Raw genomic sequence first — 18,986 nt, forward strand, 5'->3', positions numbered from 1 at the left:
GTTCATTGGACATGAACTCGGCTCATCTGGATGCCATCACAGCCAGACACTGAGGAGCGCAAGCATGCCTGCGCTTCTCAGTGTCTGCGGCATGGCAAGCTGGATGGCAGCTTTCTGCTGCGATCCAGCCTGTCATCTCGATGTAGCAGAGCTGGAGCCGTCCTGGGAACCATGGAAAGGTAAGGATGATGTTGCTTTATTATTTTACTTTTATTGCAGGAGATAGTTGGCTTCAGCTGGAATGGGCGTGATGGTAAGTATGGTTTAATTTAGAACAATAAAGAATTGTGTCTTTATTTCAATTAAAGGACTTTATTCTGGGTGTTTGTGTTTTTTTTTTAACTTTGACTATGGGGTTAGCAATGGGGGTGTCTTATAGACGCCTCTCCATTACTAACCTGGGCTTGATGTCAGCTGGCATTATAAGCTGACATCAACCCCAACCCTATTACCCCACTGCCACCACTACAGGGCAGTGAGAAGAGCGAGGCTAAGTGCCAGAATTGGCGCATCCTATGGATGTGCCACTTCTGGGGCGGCTGACGGCTGGTGTTTCTAGCCTGGGAGGGGGCCAATATTCATGGCACCCTTCCTGGGCTATTAATATCAGCCCCCAGCTGTCTGCCTAGCCTTTGCTAGCTATTAAAATATGGGGGACCCCACGTCATTTTCTTTTGGGGTCCCCCATTTTAATAGGTCTTAAATGCTAGTTATTCAGCTGGGGGCTGATATTAGTAGCCTGGGAAGCTCTGTGGGTATTACCCCCTTCCCAGGCTTCAAACATCAGCCCCAGCTGTCTGCTCAACCTCCGCTTGAGACTAACATTACGGGGAACCCCACACCAATTTTTTTTTAATAAATCCTTTATTTTAACACTAAATGACAAGCACAGTAATCAACACTATCACTGTACTTATTATATATGTGACTGGCATGTTTCTATCTATGTGTGATGCTCTATTCTTTCTGTTCTAAATTGTCGGGTACCAATGCTGAATTGCCGACCGGCTTTTTTAAAGAGAGTGTCTTCTGAGCAGTCTGTGCATGAAAACACTATTATTTTTTTAATAAATCCTTTAACACTAAATGACAAGTACATTAACCAACACTGTGACTGTACTTCTTATATATGTGACTGACATGTTTCTATCTATCTAATCTATGTGTGATGCTCTATTATTTCTGTTCTAAATTGTCAGGTACCGGTGTATGCCGCTGCTGAATTGCCAGCTTTTTATGTTTCACTGTGAGCACTGTTCCCATCGATTTGGGCAACCACTGTAATGCCACAACCACCATGGCTGTGACATTACAGTGAGCGGCAGACAATCCCTGCATGATGTGAAGAAATCCAGTTACGCTTTTGGTGCACGAACAGTTATCGAACATAACCTTGAACAGCCGAATTATTTGCAAATCGTTCGCGTTCGTCGAACTACTCGAACACCGCCCAAAACAGCTCGAATTTGAGATTGGCGAACAGTTCTAGTCGAACACTGCTCATTTCTAATCCTGTAGCCATATACGAGGCAAGAGAACAATCAACCTAAAACAAAAAAGGTTAAACACTTCCTGGGGGCCTGCAATATTCGGATATAGCTCAGGATGGTTGTGTCCACTGGGCCGTGGGCTAGACAGTAAAGGATATGACCCAAACAGTCAATGGGGAAACTCCGATGGTATATACTGTATCTTTAATTATCCAGGTTCAAAGTTACTGATTTTGACGGATCCTCTGCTCATTCAGATCAATCCAACGGAGTGCGTCTTTCGGATGTTCAAAAAAAAAAGTCTCTCCCAGAGCCGCCACTCTAAGTTTTGCAGGGTAAATCATGGAGTATGAGGTTTGCAGACTACACAGCCTTCGTTTTACATTAAGAAACTGCGCCCTACGTTTTGAAACTTCAATGGAGTAATCTGGAAAAAAGGAAATTCTTTGACCGTTAATAGAAATATCCCCTTTATCACGGGCAGCCTTAAGGATGGCATCTCTGTCTTTGTAGTGCGGCAGCTTTATTAATACTGGACGTGGAGGCGCCCCTGGTGGCAATGGCCGTGTTGGCACCCTTTGCGCCCTTTCCACAGCAAAGAGGGCAGACAGGCAATCAGTCCCAAACAAAGAATGCAACCATGTCTCAAAGTACTCATTCAAATTATTGCTCTCAGTTTTTTCAGGGACACCAATCACTCTTATATTATTTCGCCTGAGTCTGTTCTCCAAATTTTCTGTTTTAGCTAATAGGGCCATTACTTGTTTGTCATGTCTCTGGCAGACTCTTATTATCTGTAGCTGTTTGTCCTCCATATCACTGATTCTGCCCTCTGCTGCTGTAGTGCGTTCATTAAGCTTTTGTAGCCCGTGCCTCATAAAAGAAAGTTCCTCTTTAATCTCTCCCATCTGACTGCTAAGTGAAGTTAAAGCAGCTCCATACTGTATTACAGCCATAAACACATCTTTTATCGTGGGCTCATTATGCTGAGCTGTATTATGGTGGGAAGCAGTGATTTCTGTCTCAGGCTGAAGGGCACAGGAATTTTCTGAGACCTTATCAGCAGTGTTATTGAATTCCTCTGAGAGCACAGAGAAAGGATTAGACACCTCAATGATTTGTGTCATTGTCAGTGCAGGCTCCTGTGCTTGGAGCTCTAAAAAATCCAGCCAACCTCAGTATTGTGCCTGCCGACACTGACTTCCCTGTGCTGGTACCTGCTGCAGAGGAGCCTGTGCCATCTTGGATGTTCCATTCCTTCCTGCTGCTGCTCCACGTCATCTTGCTGCTGTTCCTCCGGCCATGATCACTCCTCCTATGCACACCGGTAAGTGCTAGGACGTGTATAGAAGGGGTAATGCCACTTTTAATGAAGTTAGGGGCCCAGTGGATCCTCCAGCAGGCTAGTTATCCCAAGAGCTCTTCTAGCACACTTCCGCTCACATGTCCGGCCAGTCCACACCCCAGGTATGCAAATAGTTAAATGTCTAGAACTCTAGATCCTTAAAATAATTCTTTTTTTTCTATTTTTAATGCTATTTTCCTCCCCTTGAAAAAATGCTGTAACAAAAAAAGCTACGCTGCTAGGAACATAACACAAAAGAAAAATATGGCAACAGTCCGCAATAATACTATTGCATGTATGGTTGGCAAATTACACTAGTTAGGGTATGTGCACGTCATCATTTAGACCCTGTAGCAGCTGCCAATTTTTCCTAGGTGAAGCTTCTTCAGGAAACGAGGGGGGTTCATGTGGCGGCTTTCACTTTTACTACTAAGAGGTGACATAACACCGAACATGTGCACAGAAATGTTTTGACATTGCTGTGCACTATGTTCTTTTTATGGGGCGCTCTTTCAAGTGAAATCTGCCTAAAAAAGATGTTGAGTGCACATGTCCAAAACAAACGGTATGCAACAAGTTAAATGTGGATATATATTTTTTATTTTATTTTTCTGTTTGTATACCAAAATTCCTTCCCCTTTCTCAAAACAGACATAACAAGAAATTCTAGGTTAGTATACATCCTAAAAGCCAGATCAATGTATGAGAGTGGCATGTACAGACTTCAATTTTAATTATGTTATGCTAAATTTGTAAATTGTGAAAAAGAAAAAAGAAAAATTGTAACGCACGCGGGTCACATTAAAATGTCTTCACTGTTGGGAATTTTCTTTTGTATTTTTTAACATGATCACATTGTTCACAAAAAGGATTGCACAAGCAATAGAAAAACTCAGAACGGTCGTGTATTGCTTGTCACAAGCAAACACACCTTCTCTGACAAGCACTGATTTAATTTTTTCTTCTTGAGCAGAAAATCAAATGTGCTGAGGACCTTGAACTATTTTCCCGCTCTTCAGTGTTTGAAAAATGAAAAATAAACATGTAATTTACAGGCAGCAGGACAAGGAGTCAGCTCCCCTTGAATGTATCGTTGATCAATCCCTCTGAGTCTTCTGCTCCTTTTATCAATTGAATTTAAGTATTATTCAAAAACTACTTCGTCCATGTTCTATCTTCAGCACTGTAGTTGTACACGATATTCTGTCTGTAATAATTGGCCAATGTTTTAGCTCTTTCTTACTCTCAAGGTTCATTATTATTATTATTATTATTATTTATTTTTATTATGGCGTTATTTATTCCATGGCGCTTTACATGTTTTTTCATTCAAACAAAAGTACAAAAGTATTAAACATTCATGTGCTGTCCATATACAGTCATGGCCAAAAGTTTTGAGAATGACACCAAAATTATATTTTCACATGATCTGCTGGCCTTTGGTTTTTATTAGTCTTTGTCTGATGTTTATATCACATACAGAAATATAATTGCAATCATATTATGAGTATCAATAGGTTATATTGACAGTTAGAATGAGTTAATGCAGCAAGTCAATATTTGCAGTGTTGCCCCTTCTTCTTCAAGACCTCTGTAATTCTCCCTGGCATGCTCTCAATCAACTTTTGGACCAAATCCACTGATAGCAGTCCATTCTTGCATAATCAATGCTTGCATTTTGCCAGAATTTGTTGGTTTTTGTTTGTCCACCCGTCTCTTGATGATTGACCACAAGTTCTCAATGGGATTAAGATCTGGGGAGTTTCCAGGCCATGGACCCAAAATCTCTATGTTTTGTTCCATGAGCCATTTAGTTATCATCTTTGCTTTATGGCAAGGTGCTCCATCATGCTGGAAAAGGCATTGTTGGGCGCCAAACTGCTCTTGGACGGTTGGGAGAAGTTGCTCTTGGAGGACATTCTGGTACCATTCTTTATTCATGGCTGTGTTTTTAGGCAAGACTGTGAGTGAGCCGATTCCCTTGGCTGAGAAGCAACCCCACACATGAATGGTTTCAGGATGCTTTACAGTTGGCATGAGACAAGACTGGTGGTAGCGCTCACCTCTTCTTCTCTGAATAAGCTGTTTTCCAGATGTCCCAAACAATCGAAAAGGGGATTCATCAGAGAAAATGACTTTGCCCCAGTCCTCAGCAGTCCACTCCCTGTACCTTTTGCAGAATATCAGTCGATCCCTGATGTTTTTTCTGGAGAGAAGTGGCTTCTTTGCTGCCCTCCTTGAAACCAGCCCTTGCTCAAAGAGTCTCCGCCTCACAGTGGTGCAGAAGCACTCACACCAGCCTGCTGCCATTCCTGAGCAAGCTCGGCACTGCTGGTAGTCCGATCCCGCAGCTGAAACAGTTTTAAGATACGGTCCTGGGGCTTGCTGGTCTTTCTTGGGCGCCCTTTTTGACAACAATGGAAGCTCTCTCTTTGAAGTTCTTGATGATGCGATAGATTGTTGACTGAGGTGCAATCTTTGTAGCTGCGATACTCTTCCCTGTTAGGCCATTTTTGTGCAGTGCAATGATGGCTGCACGTGTTTCTTTAGAGATAACCATGGTTAACTGAAGAGAAACAATGATACCAAGAACCAGCCTCCTTTTAAAGTGTCCAGTGATATCATTCTTACTTAATCATGACTGATTGATCGCCAGCCCTGTCCTCATCAACACCCACACCTGTGTTAATGGATCAATCACTAAAACGATGTTAGCTGCTCCTTTTAAGGCAGGATTGCAATGATGTTGAAATGTGTTTTGGGGGTTAAAGTTCATTTTCTGGGCAAATATTGACTTTGCAAGTACAGTAATTGCTGTTAAGCTGATCACTCTTTGACATTCAGGAGTATATGCAAATTGCCATTACAAAAAATGAAGCAGTAAACTTTGGAAAAATTACTATTTGTCTCATTCTCAATACTTTTGGCCATGACTGTACAAAACAGAAAGCATACGGACAGTACACGGACCAGTGGAAGTCAATATGTTAGTTCATATTAACGTTTTTAACATTGGACCGATGGGCTGCTTGTAAAAAATCGCAGCAAGCACTTCTTTGATCCATATTCCAGATCAGACTCATCCATTATAAATGGATAAAAAGTGGATTACATATGTGCTACATCCATATATCATGCATTTTTTATGGATCAGTAACAGATAACAACCTGTTTATACAAACAGGAAGTTAATGTTGACATTCTAGGTTAGAGAGCACTGCTGAACTTTTGTGCACCCTGTTTAGCAGCAATGCCCTGTCCTATGAATAATGAAAGGATGATTGTTTTTGTGCATGAGAGGCCTGAGCTTTGGGATAATAGACTGGTGGCATACTTTGACAGAAACAATAAGGAAGTGGAGATATTTGCATGATGCTCATCCCTCAGAATGAGAGGTTCTCTCCTTCTGAAAAGCTAGTGATCTATAAGTATAATCAGCCATGTAATACAGTAAAGTATGTGTCCCTCATTTTTATGCTGTTTAATAGCCCAATGTTTAATGCCGCTGTCATAATCCCATTGCTCACTGTGTCCTAGGGATGCAGTGCGTGACAGCTCCGCTGTCCTATGTGTTGCAGGGGCGTGCCGGGCTGTCAGCATTGTGATTGGCTGGGCTGTCAATTTTGTGTATGGGATTTCCTTGCAGCCCAATTAGGCCGGGTCTGCTGGAAATCCTCAAGGTGTTGCCCTTTTAGGGTGATTGCTTGTCCAGTTAGCTGGCTGGCTATGCTGACTATTGCGGATCATAGCTTTCAGCTCAATGATATGTTTGCTCTGTGCTCTGAACCCTGATATTCTGTTCTTTGTTGTCGGACCTTGGATTTGCCTTTTGACTACCCCTTTGTATTACTCCTTTTGCCTTGACACACTCTGACCTTGGAATTTTGACCCCGGACTGTGACCTGACTATGCCTTTGTCTCTTCCCTCGGTTAATGATGTACCCTCCTGACTCTTGATCTTGGACTCCTTGACTTTCCCGACTCACGGCTTGTCCGTGAGAAGTAACTCAACGTCACATTAGGACTGACCAATACGTTTGTCTTTTTCGCCAGTATGGATCCTGTTCACACGCTCTGTGACCAGGTACCAAATCTGATTATTCAGGATCTGGCTAAGGAATGCCAGAGTCTTGAATCATTGCAATATCAGTTGCAGGGTTAGATAATTAGCTTTATGAAGACTTCCTATAGCCCTCCACTGCCTGCAGTGGCTGTGATGTCTGTACCTTCTGACGTACAGTTAGTCTCTTCTGAACCTGCAATGTCCCTCCCTGATAAATTTTCGAGAGAGAATAAACAGTTTAGGGTGTTCAGAGAGAGCCGTAGGCTATTTTTTACCCTGCGACCTTAGTCTTCAGGGGATGAGTTCCAGTGGATGATGATAATCATGTCCTTACTGTGAGGAGGTCCTCAGACCTGGGCATTTTCTTTGTCCCCACAAACCCCAAAACGATCTTCTGTTGACTCCTTTATCGCCTTAGGTTTGATCCAAGCCGAACCCAACAGGATCCAGGTTGCTGAGTTAAAGATCATGAGCCTGGCATGGGGGGGCCAGACTTCTGAAGACTACTGCACAGAGTTCTGGCTGTGGTCCACTGAATTTCTATGGAATGATGCAGCGCTCAGATGCGAGTTCCGCAAATGTCTTTCTGAGACTCTTAAGAACCCTCTGTTTCTTCATGATTCCCCTTGGTCTTTGATGGAGGCCATGGCCCAGGACATACAGATGGACCACAGAATCTGTAAGAGATGTGGTTGGCTGCAGGGTGCCCATTATACAACCCCGGAATGGGTCCATTTACCTAACGTGGAGTCATTGGAGGTTGGAGATTCAAGTTTTCGTACTGTAGAAATAACATGTAGACAAGATCTTGGACTCTTTCTATGCTGTGGTCACTGATCAATATAAACTAGCTTACATTGAATCAGCTAAACGATTAACCCCCAGCCAGGCCAGATGGTCCTTGCTTTTCTCTAGGTTTAATTTCTCTATCACTTTCAGGCTGGGGTCCAGGAATGTGAAAGCTGATGTATTATCTTGCATTCCTGATTCAGTTTCTCCTCCAGAATCTCCATCTTCCATTCTTCTTCAGTGCATAGTAGATTCCATTGTTTCCTCGGATTTGGAAGCGGAGATCTGTAAATTCCAGTTGTTGGCTCCTTCCACTACTCCAGAGTCCAAATTATTTCTGCTTGTGTATCTATGATTGCGTCTGTTTCAGGAGTTTCATGATTCGGTCTTGAGTGGTCATCCTGGGGTTATGGCTACGTGGAAAGTCTTTGCTAGACTTTTTATTGACCGTCTATGAATAATGATATTAAAGTGTTTGTATCCACTTGTGAAGTTTGCGCACACGCTAAAGTCTGTCATAACTGGCCATCTGGGGAATTGACCCCATTGCCAATTCTAGAAAGTCCATGGACCCATCTGTCCATGGATTTCATCATGGCTTTGCCTCTGTCTGGTGGGAAAACTGTTATTGGTTGACCGATTCAGCAAACAGACTCATTTTGTTCCAATGTCAGGATTACCTAATGCAGAGACACTCTCCAGGTTGCTTTTTCTCATCTGGTAAGGTTACTTGGGATCCCTCTTAACATTGTGACTGAAAGGAGAGTGCAATTTGTCTCTAAATTTTGAAGAGCTTTTTGTTGTAAACTGAGGATTGACTTGGCATTTTCTTCTGCCTACCCCCCTGAAACCATTTATTGTAGAGGTGGATGCTTCGGAGGTCGGAGTAGGGGTGGTTTTGTCACAGGGGCCCAAAACTCTGACTAACTTACGTCCATGTGCTTTTTTGTCTAAGAAATTTTCGCTGGCAGAAAGAAATTATGATGTTGGGAATCAGGAGTTACTTGCTGTAAAATTAACATTTGAGGAATGGAGGCATTTTTTTAGAGGGGGTGGTTCATCCAGTTACAATGGTCACTGATCACAAGAATCTAGCCTATATTGAGTCAGCTGAAAGGTTAACTCCTAGACAAGCCAGATGGTCCTTGTTTTTCTCAAGGTTTAATTTTTCGATTACATTCAGACCGGGGTCTAAGAATGTGAAAGCTGACACATTGTCTCGTAGTCTTGATCCAGGTTCTCCTCCAGAACCTCCATCCTCCATGATTGCTCAGGGTATTGTGGTTTCTATGGTAACCTCAAAATTGGGGGAGAACATCCGTAATGCCCAGTCATTGGCTCCTCCCGCTACTCCAGGGTCGAAATTATTTGTGCCTGTGTACCTAAGATTGCGTGTGTTATAGGAATTTCATGATTCCGTCTTGAGTGGTCATCCTGGGGTTACTGCTACACGGAAAGCCATTGCCAGACTTTTTTGGTGGCCATCCATGCTTAATAATATCAAAGATTTTGTATCTGCTTGCGAAGTCTGCACACGCGCTAAAGTCATAGCCGGCCGGCCCGGGAATTGGCTCCATTGTCAATTCCAAAAAGACCATGGACTCATTTGTCCATGGATTTCATCACAGATTTGCCTCTGTCTGATGGGAAAACTGCTATCTGGGTGGTAGTGGACCAATTCAGCAAACAAGCTCATTTTGTTCCCTTGTCTGGATTACCTAATGCAGAAACACTCTCCAGGTTGTTTATTTCCCATATTGTAAGGTTACATGGTATCCCTCTTAACATTGTGTCCGATAGGGGAGTACAATTTGCCTCTAAATTCTGGAGAGCTTTTTGTAGTAAACTCGGGATTGACTTGTCATTTTCATCTGCCTACCACCCTGAGACCAACGGTCAGACTGAGAGGACAAATCAATCTTTGCAACAAATTTTAAGGTGCTTTGTGGCTGCTCAGCAGGAGGACTGGTCCTCATTCTTACCTCTCGCTGAGTTTGCCTTTAACAGTCAGGTCAATCAGTTTACTGGATCCTAGCAGTTTTTCTGTAATGATGGTTTTCATCCCTATTTTGGAAAATTTTCTAGGACTAGTTCTGAATGTCCTGTTGTGGAGGGTACCATGCAAAAACTTGGGGATGTCTGGAGGGAGGTTCAAAAGAATATTGGCACCACTCAGATTCACCAAAAATGGAAGACCGATAGAAAACATTCGATTGGCCCTGTGTTTAAGGTAGGTGATAGGGTTTGGTTGTCATCTAAATATATTGAACTTTAAGTGGCATCTGTGAAGTTGGGTCCAAAGTTTATTGGTCTGTATGAGATTCTCGAGATGGTCAATCCAGTGGCTTTTCGGATCAAAGGATCGAAACTTCCACCATCTCTTCGGATCCCTAAGATTTTCCATAGATCACAATTAATGGAGTTTGTCCTTTCGGTAGTGTCTCCCTCATTCCTAGTGATAGGAAATCCCTAGTGTTCAACACTGCTCGGTACTCGCCCGAGCATCACGCTTCTCGGGATGTTCGGCGAGCACCGAGCATTTCCGGGTTACTCGGGCGGGAGCTCGGGTCTCCGCCCTGCATGTTTGGCGCTCTTTACAGAGCCAAAGAACATGCAGGGATTGCCAGCCAGTCACTGTAATGCCGCAGCCATGTTGGTTGTGGGCATAACATTGATTGACTGGCCGCACAGCATCACCTCGAGTATTTAAAACCGGGCGCCGCCATCTTGGACACAGACAGCTGGGATCAGACAGTGTAGGGACAGCGCTGCTGATTTAGGGAGAGAAATATACTGCGAAATAGTTAGTGTAGGGTCTGTAAAGGCTGCCAGATCAAACAAACAGTCCTTCTCAGGACTAATATCCATCCCAGATATCAGGCAGGCAGGCAGGCAGGCTGTATAGGAGATGCAGTGGTTATACCAGCAAACGCTGCATTACAGTCCTGTGTGCTCCTGTTGCTGAAGTTGCTGGACTTAGCTCCAGGTCTCAGGGGCCAGGAAGAATCCTTTTTTTTTTCATCTAAATGCTCTTTTTTTTTTTCCTCCTTCACACTGTACAAATACCCGTCTTATTAACATTTTGGTGCCCCCCCCCCAAAAAAAGAGTGCATCTGTGACAGTTCAGACACAAATATATCTGTTTAAAATAGTCTGGTGTAGGCCAGAGAAACAGAAGTGTGGTTTTGCAGTTCCACGGTTCAAACCTCTATAGTATCCACTTTTGGGCCATTTGTATCTAAAAAAAACAGTTTGAGTGTGTCGCTCACTGTTCAGCCGCAAATATATATATTTAAAAAAGTTTGGTATACACCAGTAAATTATAACTGTGATTTTGCTGTTCCACGGTAAAAAATCTCTATTATCCTGCTTTTGGCATTTTTTCCGTAAAGAAAAACAGTAATAGTTTCTCCCTGATTGTTCAGATTGTTTAAAAGAGTCGGGTGTAGGCCAGATAAATAGAACTGTGGTTTTCCTCTTCCACGGTTGTAATCTACTTTACCCTTTTTCCATTGATAGTGCGAGTGTAAGCTATTTTACTTCCTTTACAATGGGCAAGGCGCGTGGCAAGGGACGTGGAACTGGATGTTCTGGTGATGGTGCGTGCAGAGGACGGGGCCGTGGCCAAGGTGAAAATGTGCCACAACCAACAGCCACATCTTCTCGCTCCCACTTCTTGACCGAATTACTAGGGAAGCACAGAACAACACCAGTATTGCGAACTGATCAGTGTGAACAGGTTATTAATTGGACAGCAGATAATACTTCCAGTTACCTGGGCACCACCACCTCCGGTCTGTCTTCCACATGGTCAAATCTTAGTAGCCGTGAGTCTCGACCGCATACTCCTCCTCACCCTGATGCTCCTTCCTCCCACAATGCCGAGTGTCGTCAGACAGCAACTGATCCCACACTTGGACACTCTGAAGAGCTGTTCACTGGTCCATTTCCAGATTTCTGCCCCTCGCCTGCTCCGCTTGAAGTGGTGGAAGAGGAGATCCCATGTAGCGATGCCCAAATATTTGAACAGCCACAGCCACAGGAAGTCGTCGCTGGCAATTTGTCACAAGAGGTGGACGATGACGAGACACAATTGCCAGGAAGTGAGGAGGATCGTGGTGCGCAAGTGGAAGAGGAGGAGGTGGTGGATGATCTAGTGACTGACCCAACGTGGCAGGAGGACATGCAGAGCAAGGCCAGCAGCACACAGGGTGAGGGAGGCAGAGTACCCCAACAGGTAGGAAGAAGCAGTGTGGTGGCCGCACACAGAAGGCAGGCAACAGTTCCCCGTAACACCAACATGAGGGATGTTGCCAGTTCAACCTGTAGGTCTTCCAGAGTCTGGAATTTTTTTAAAGGCTCTGCTGATAACCCCAAAAAGGCCATTTGTACCACCAGCCATGCCAGCATCAGCAGGGGTGACAAAACTACCAGCCTTACCACCACCAGCATGATCAGGCACATGGCAGCAAAGCACCCGACTTTGTGGGGCGAACCCCAGGGTCCACGACCACTGTCAGAGGGTGTCACCACTGCTTCTTCCGCTGCTAGGCATGCAATAGAACCCCCTGTTGTGTGGGCAAGGTAATCCCCTGTCCATACTGCATGCAAAGATGCCCCCTCCTCTCAGTCTTCACTTGTTATGGCAGTTTCTCAAGAAACAGCATCAACGTCCACGTCCACGTCCCACCGCTGCGTTCAATTGTCCATATCCCAGACCTTTGAACGAAAAAGGAAATTTGCAGCTAACGCCCCACAGGCCACAGTCCTAAATTCGCACATTTCATGACTGCTTGCGTTGGAAATGCTGCCTTTTAGGCTGTTGGAGACAGAATCCTTCCGCAACCTTATGGCGGTGGCCGTCCCTCGGTATTCGGTCCCCAACCGACACTGTTTTGCCCGGTGTGCCATCCCCGCACTACACAAGCACGTGTCCCAAAACATCTGCCGTGCCTTCAACAACGCAGTTACTGGGAGAGTCCACCTGACAACGGACACGTGGACAAGTGCTTGTGGCCAGGGACGGTACATCTCCCTGACAAGACACTGGGTAAACATAGTGGAAGCCGGGACCCAGTCGGACCTTGGAACGGAACACATCCTCCCCACACCGAAGTTTGCGGGCCCTATGTCAGTCAGAGTTGCCCCCACAGTGTACACCTCCTGCACATCATCCTCCTCCTCCTCCTCATGTTCAGCCTCCATCTCAGATATCACCACATCAGTTACAAGCTGGAAGCACTGCAGTACTGCCTCCGCCAAGCGGCAACAGGCTGTGCTGAAACTCATAAGCTTAGGTGAGAAACCTCACACTGCTTGTGAGTTGTGGACAGCTGTGAAAGAGCAGGCAGATCTGTGGCTGAGACCGCTGAACCTACATCCAGGCATGGTTGTGTGTGACAATGGCTGTAACCTGGTGGCGGCTCTGAGGCGAGGCGAGATCACACACGTACCATGCCTGGCTCATGTGCTTAACCTCGTGGTTCAGCGGTTCCTTAAATCGTACCCCGAGTTGCCAGATCTGCTCATCAAAGTACGCCGCCTGTCAGCTCATTTTCGCAAGTCGGCTACAGCTTCCGCCGCCCTTGCTGTGTTGCAGCAGAGTTTGCAGCTTCCGTCACACCGACTGGTGTGTGATGTCCCCACACATTGGAACTCTACCCTCCACATGTTGCAAAGGATTTGTGAGCAGAAGAGAGCAGTTGTGGAGTACCAGCTGCAACAAGGCCGTCGATATTCAGATAAGACTCCACACATAAGACCTCAGGAGTGGACCTGGATGTCTGACATATGTACCATCTTGACAAACTTTGAGGAGTCCACCAAGATGGTGAGAGGCGATGACGCCATCATTAGCGTCAGCATTCCACTTGTCTGTCTTGCAACGCTCTCTGCAGAGAATTAAAGAGGAGGCATTGTAGCCAGAGAATGATGAGATGGATCAAGAAGCCGTAGCGGTCGATTACACACAGCCCAGCCTCATTTCATCCCAACGTGCATTGGGGGACAATGAGGAAGAGGAGGAGGAGGAAGAAATGGAGCTTGTATCATGCGCTGTAGATGGTAGTAGCTGTACAACTGTCATACCGTTGGTTCAGCATGGGTGGCCTGAGGACAGGGGGGAGGAGGAGGAGAAGGAGTAGAGCATGGTCAGTCGTCATCTTGGTGAGGACACGGAAGTCTTGCCCGTTACCAGTCTGGCACGCATGGCTGACTTTATGTTACGCTGCCTTAACCGTGACCCTCGCGTTGTCAAAATGTTGGGTGACAGTCATTACTGATTGGTGACACTTTTAGACCCACGCTACAAGGAGAACTGATAAGCGCACTCGCCTGTCAACTGACAATGCTGACAAGCTGACCCTTATCAAAATGAACAAGGGCTGGATTGGGCCAGACTTCTCATCACCACCAAATGACAGCAGAGTAACATAAAATCAAATCCACTGTGTTATTTCGGGAGGTGTATACACATGCACCGCTTCACACCCACACATGGGTATACGCTTCCTCATTTCGACTGTTTTATGTTCTTCTCTTTATCCTCAGCCTCCACCACCACTATACCACCAGGGTGACCCTGGTCCGTGTTGCCATTATTGAAAGTTCCTCCGTCCTAATTTTTGGCAGCTTTTGTTTGGAAGGCATAGACAAAGACTATGGGAGACCTACTCCCCAATAATGGGAATAATGTTTGTAATATGCTGTACTGCATGGCTCTTGTAAGGGGCATTGCAAGTTCCTCCATCCTAATTATTGCCAGCTTTTGCTTGGAAGGCATAGGCAAAGACAATGGGAGACCCACTCCCCAATAATGGGAATAATGTTTGTAATATGCTGTACTGCATGGCTCTTGTAAGGGGCATTGCAAGTTCCTCCGTCCTAATTTTTGGCAGCTTTTGCTTGAAAGTAGTGTTGAGCCACCCCCGTAGTGTTCGAGTTCGGTTCGTCGAACACCCGTGTGTTCGCCGAACTGTTCGTCGAACTGTTCGTTGAACACCTTCGAACACCGTTAAAACCAATGGCAGGCAAACAAAAACACATAGAAACACATAGAAAACACCTTCAAAGGTGTCCAAAAGCTGACAAACTGCTCAGAATACATAACTAACACATGGAAAAGTGAGAAGTACATATAGTCATGCGAAAAGAAAAGAGGTGGAGGAGTAAAAGGAGGGAGAGACACAGATATAGGCATGTCATGCCCTTCAAAAATCCAAAAGTGAGAAGCCGACACGGCCAGTCTGTTCCTGCCCGTGCCACCTCCGTGTCGCCGGGTTTGTGCCAGAGCCGCGGTGGACCCTGACGGCCAGCCTCCCTCTCCCAATACTGGTGCCTGTCCGCTGGTAGGTCGAGCGAGCCCCCCTGTGGTGGAGGCAGCTCTAAGCTTTTTAATTTAAATTGTCTTTCTAATTTGAATGAATACACTTTAAATCCTTTTACAAGGATCTATTGGAGGGTAAGTCTCATGCCAGCAGCCGCGTAATTCCAGCTTCAGTAGCGTCCACTAAAGCTGCTGCAGTTAAAAATAGAGATGAGCGTTGTTCTACTCGAACTGTTCGCCAATCTCAAATTCGAGCTGTTTTGGGCGGTGTTCGAGCCGGTCGGCGAACACGAACAATTTGAGAAAAATTCGGCTGTTCAAGGTTATGTTCGATAACTGTTCGTGCACCAAAATCATAACTGGATTTTTTCTCAGTAATGATGAAAATTAATGTTAATACGCAGTTTGAGTGTACAGCGGGGCGGGGGGAGGGGCAGGGGATGGATCTCTGCAGGAACAATGAAGATCTCCATTTTTTTTTCTCTTTCCCGCATTTGCAGTGGGGAGGTGCAATCTGTCAGCCTATCAGCAGCGCACACACAGAGCGAAGTGCTTTTTTTCACACAAGCAAGGGCATGTGTGATTGGCAGTGTATGTCACATGTCCTTGCCCTATAAGACCAAGCCATTTTCCCCATCGCCACCATTTTCTCACTGCTGCAGCTGCGTGTTAGACGGCACCGCTGTTGCTGTGTGCGCTATACCTTGTTAATTTCAAGCCAATTTTCGCACAAATATACAGATAGCTTGGGAGTAGGGAATAGTTGTGATTGCAGTCCTTTTAAGGACTAGGTTACAGCATTTCCTACGACTTTTATCAAGCAGGTCTGTGCTCTTAAATAGATAGATTGTGGAAGTAAAGACTAATTGTAATTGGAGTCCTTTTCAGGACTAGGTTACATCAGTTCCTATCAGTTTTTGCCAGGCAGGTCTGTGCCAGTGCTGTGCAAGTTTTTTTCACAGCATTTGGCTGAATCTAGCAAAGCTAATCCTTTTTGGCCTATTGCAGAGTGTGTTAGTCAGTGGAGTAGCCTATCTGTGTTGCAAGATATACCACCTGTGTATAGAATACCAATTTTTTTACTGCACCTAGTGAAGTAAAATCTTTTGGGCATAGCATCATTCTATTAGTCCATGTATACTGACCTCCATCAGGTTGCAAACTGAATATAATTTTTTTATGCATCTAGCTCTGAAAAAATATTTGGGCTTCTAGCAGTGTGTGGGACTTGGTCTATTAGTCCATCTATACTGACCTCCATCAGGTTGCAAATTAAAAATAATTTTTTTCTTCATTTAGCTCTGAAAAAATATTTGGGCTTCTAGCAGTGTGTGGGACTTGTTCTATTAGTCCTTCTATACTGACCTCCAGCAGGTTGCAAATTGAATATAATTTTTTTCTGCATCTAGCTCTGAAAAAATATTTGGGCTTCTAGCGGTGTGTGGGACTTGGTCTATTAGTCCATCTATACTGACCTCCATCAGGTTGCAAATTAAAAATAATTTTTTTCTGCATCTAGCTCTGAAAAAATATTTGGGCTTCTAGCAGTGTGTGGGACTTGGTCTATTAGTCCATCTATACTGACCTCCATCAGGTTGCAAATTAAAAATAATTTTTTTCTTCATTTATCTCTGAAAAAATATTTGGGCTTCTAGCAGCGTGTGGGACTTGTTCTATTAGTCCATCTATACTGACCTCCATCAGGTTGCAAATTAAAAATAATTTTTTTCTGCATCTAGCTCTGAAAAAATATTTGGGCTTCTAGCAGTGTGTGGGACTTGGTCTATTAGTCCATCTATACTGACCTCCATCAGGTTGCAAATTAAAAATAATTTTTTTCTGCATCTAGCTCTGAAAAAATATTTGGGCTTCTAGCAGTGTGTGGGACTTGGTCTATTAGTCCATCTATACTGACCTCCATCAGGTTGCAAATTGAATAAAAAAATTTTCTGCATCTAGCTCTGAAAAAATATTTGGGCTTCTAGCAGTGTGTGGGACTTGGTCTATTAGTCCATCTATACTGACCTCCATCAGGTTGCAAATTAAAAATAATTTTTTCTGCATCTAGCTCTGAAAAAATATTTGGGCTTCTAGCAGTGTGTGGGACTTGGTCTATTAGTCCATCTATACTGACCTCCATCAGGTTGCAAATTAAAAATAATTTTTTTCTTCATTTAGCTCTGAAAAAATATTTGGGCTTCTAGCAGTGTGTGGGACTTGTTCTATTAGTCCTTCTATACTGACCTCCAGCAGGTTGCAAATTGAATATAATTTTTTTCTGCATCTAGCTCTGAAAAAATATTTGGGCTTCTAGCGGTGTGTGGGACTTGGTCTATTAGTCCATCTATACTGACCTCCATCAGGTTGCAAATTAAAAATATTTTTTTTCTGCATCTAGCTCTGAAAAAATATTTGGGCTTCTAGCAGTGTGTGGGACTTGGTCTATTAGTCCATCTATACTGACCTCCATCAGGTTGCAAATTAAAAATAATTTTTTTCTGCATCTAGCTCTGAAAAAATATTTGGGCTTCTAGCAGTGTGTGGGACTTGGTCTATTAGTTCATCTATACTGACCTCCATCAGGTTGCAAATTGAATAAAAAAAATTTCTGCATCTAGCTCTGAAAAAATATTTGGGCTTCTAGTGGTGTGTGGGACTTGGTCTATTAGTCCATCTATACTGACCTCCATCAGGTTGCAAATTAAAAATAATTTTTTTCTGCATCTAGCTCTGAAAAAATATTTGGGCTTCTAGCAGTGTGTGGGACTTGGTCTATTAGTCCATCTATACTGACCTCCATCAGGTTGCAAATTAAAAATAATTTTTTTCTTCATTTAGCTCTGAAAAAATATTTGGGCTTCTAGCAGTGTGTGGGACTTGGTCTATTAGTCCATCTATACTGACCTCCATCAGGTTGCAAATTAAAAATAATTTTTTTCTGCATCTAGCTCTGAAAAAATATTTGGGCTTCTAGCAGTGTGTGGGACTTGGTCTATTAGTCCATCTATACTGACCTCCATCAGGTTGCAAATTGAATAAAAAAAATTTCTGCATCTAGCTCTGAAAAAATATTTGGGCTTCTAGTGGTGTGTGGGACTTGGTCTATTAGTCCATCTATACTGACCTCCATCAGGTTGCAAATTAAAAATAATTTTTTTCTGCATCTAGCTCTGAAAAAATATTTGGGCTTCTAGCAGTGTGTGGGACTTGGTCTATTAGTCCATCTATACTGACCTCCATCAGGTTGCAAATTAAAAATAATTTTTTTCTGCATCTAGCTCTGAAAAAATATTTGGGCTTCTAGCAGTGTGTGGGACTTGGTCTATTAGTCCATCTATACTGACCTCCATCAGGTTGCAAATTGAATAAAAAATTTTCTGCATCTAGCTCTGAAAAAATATTTGGGCTTCTAGCGGTGTGTGGGACTTGGTCTATTAGTCCATCTATACTGACCTCCATCAGGTTGCAAATTAAAAATAATTTTTTTCTGCATCTAACCCAGCCAATAGTTTTGGCCTAATACCACAGTTTGGCCACTCAGCTCTGCTCGGTTACCATCCATTGTTTTTTTGTGCAAACAACTCCAGAGTTGTGAATTAGTTAACCACCAAAATGAGTGGAAAAAGGCCTGCTGCTGGTCGAAAGGGGAATAGGCGTGTTGGGAAGGGGAAAAAAGGTTGTGTCCGTGGGGTAGGTGCAGAAGAAAGACCATCTTCCAGCCAAACTAAAATGTCTACTTCTTTTAGCGGACAATGTGATAAGATCCCTTTCTTACGGCCACGCCAATCGCTACAAATTCCAGATGAGGCACAAAAACAGCAGGTGCTTCAACGGATATCAAGTGCTCCTTTAAGTGGGCTCTCCTCCACATCAACTTCAACATCACAAATACTCCAGTCCTCAAAGGTGTCACCCAAATCGCACTTGCTTCCTCACAGCTCCCAAATCTCCAGCTGCCCGTCTGAGTATGAGGTA

The sequence above is a fragment of the Phyllobates terribilis genome, unplaced genomic scaffold (assembly GCF_046119375.1).
Source record: "Phyllobates terribilis strain yellow unplaced genomic scaffold, ASM4611937v1 Scaffold_1__5_contigs__length_1240528914, whole genome shotgun sequence".
In the NCBI taxonomy this organism is placed as follows: Eukaryota; Metazoa; Chordata; class Amphibia; order Anura; family Dendrobatidae; genus Phyllobates; species Phyllobates terribilis.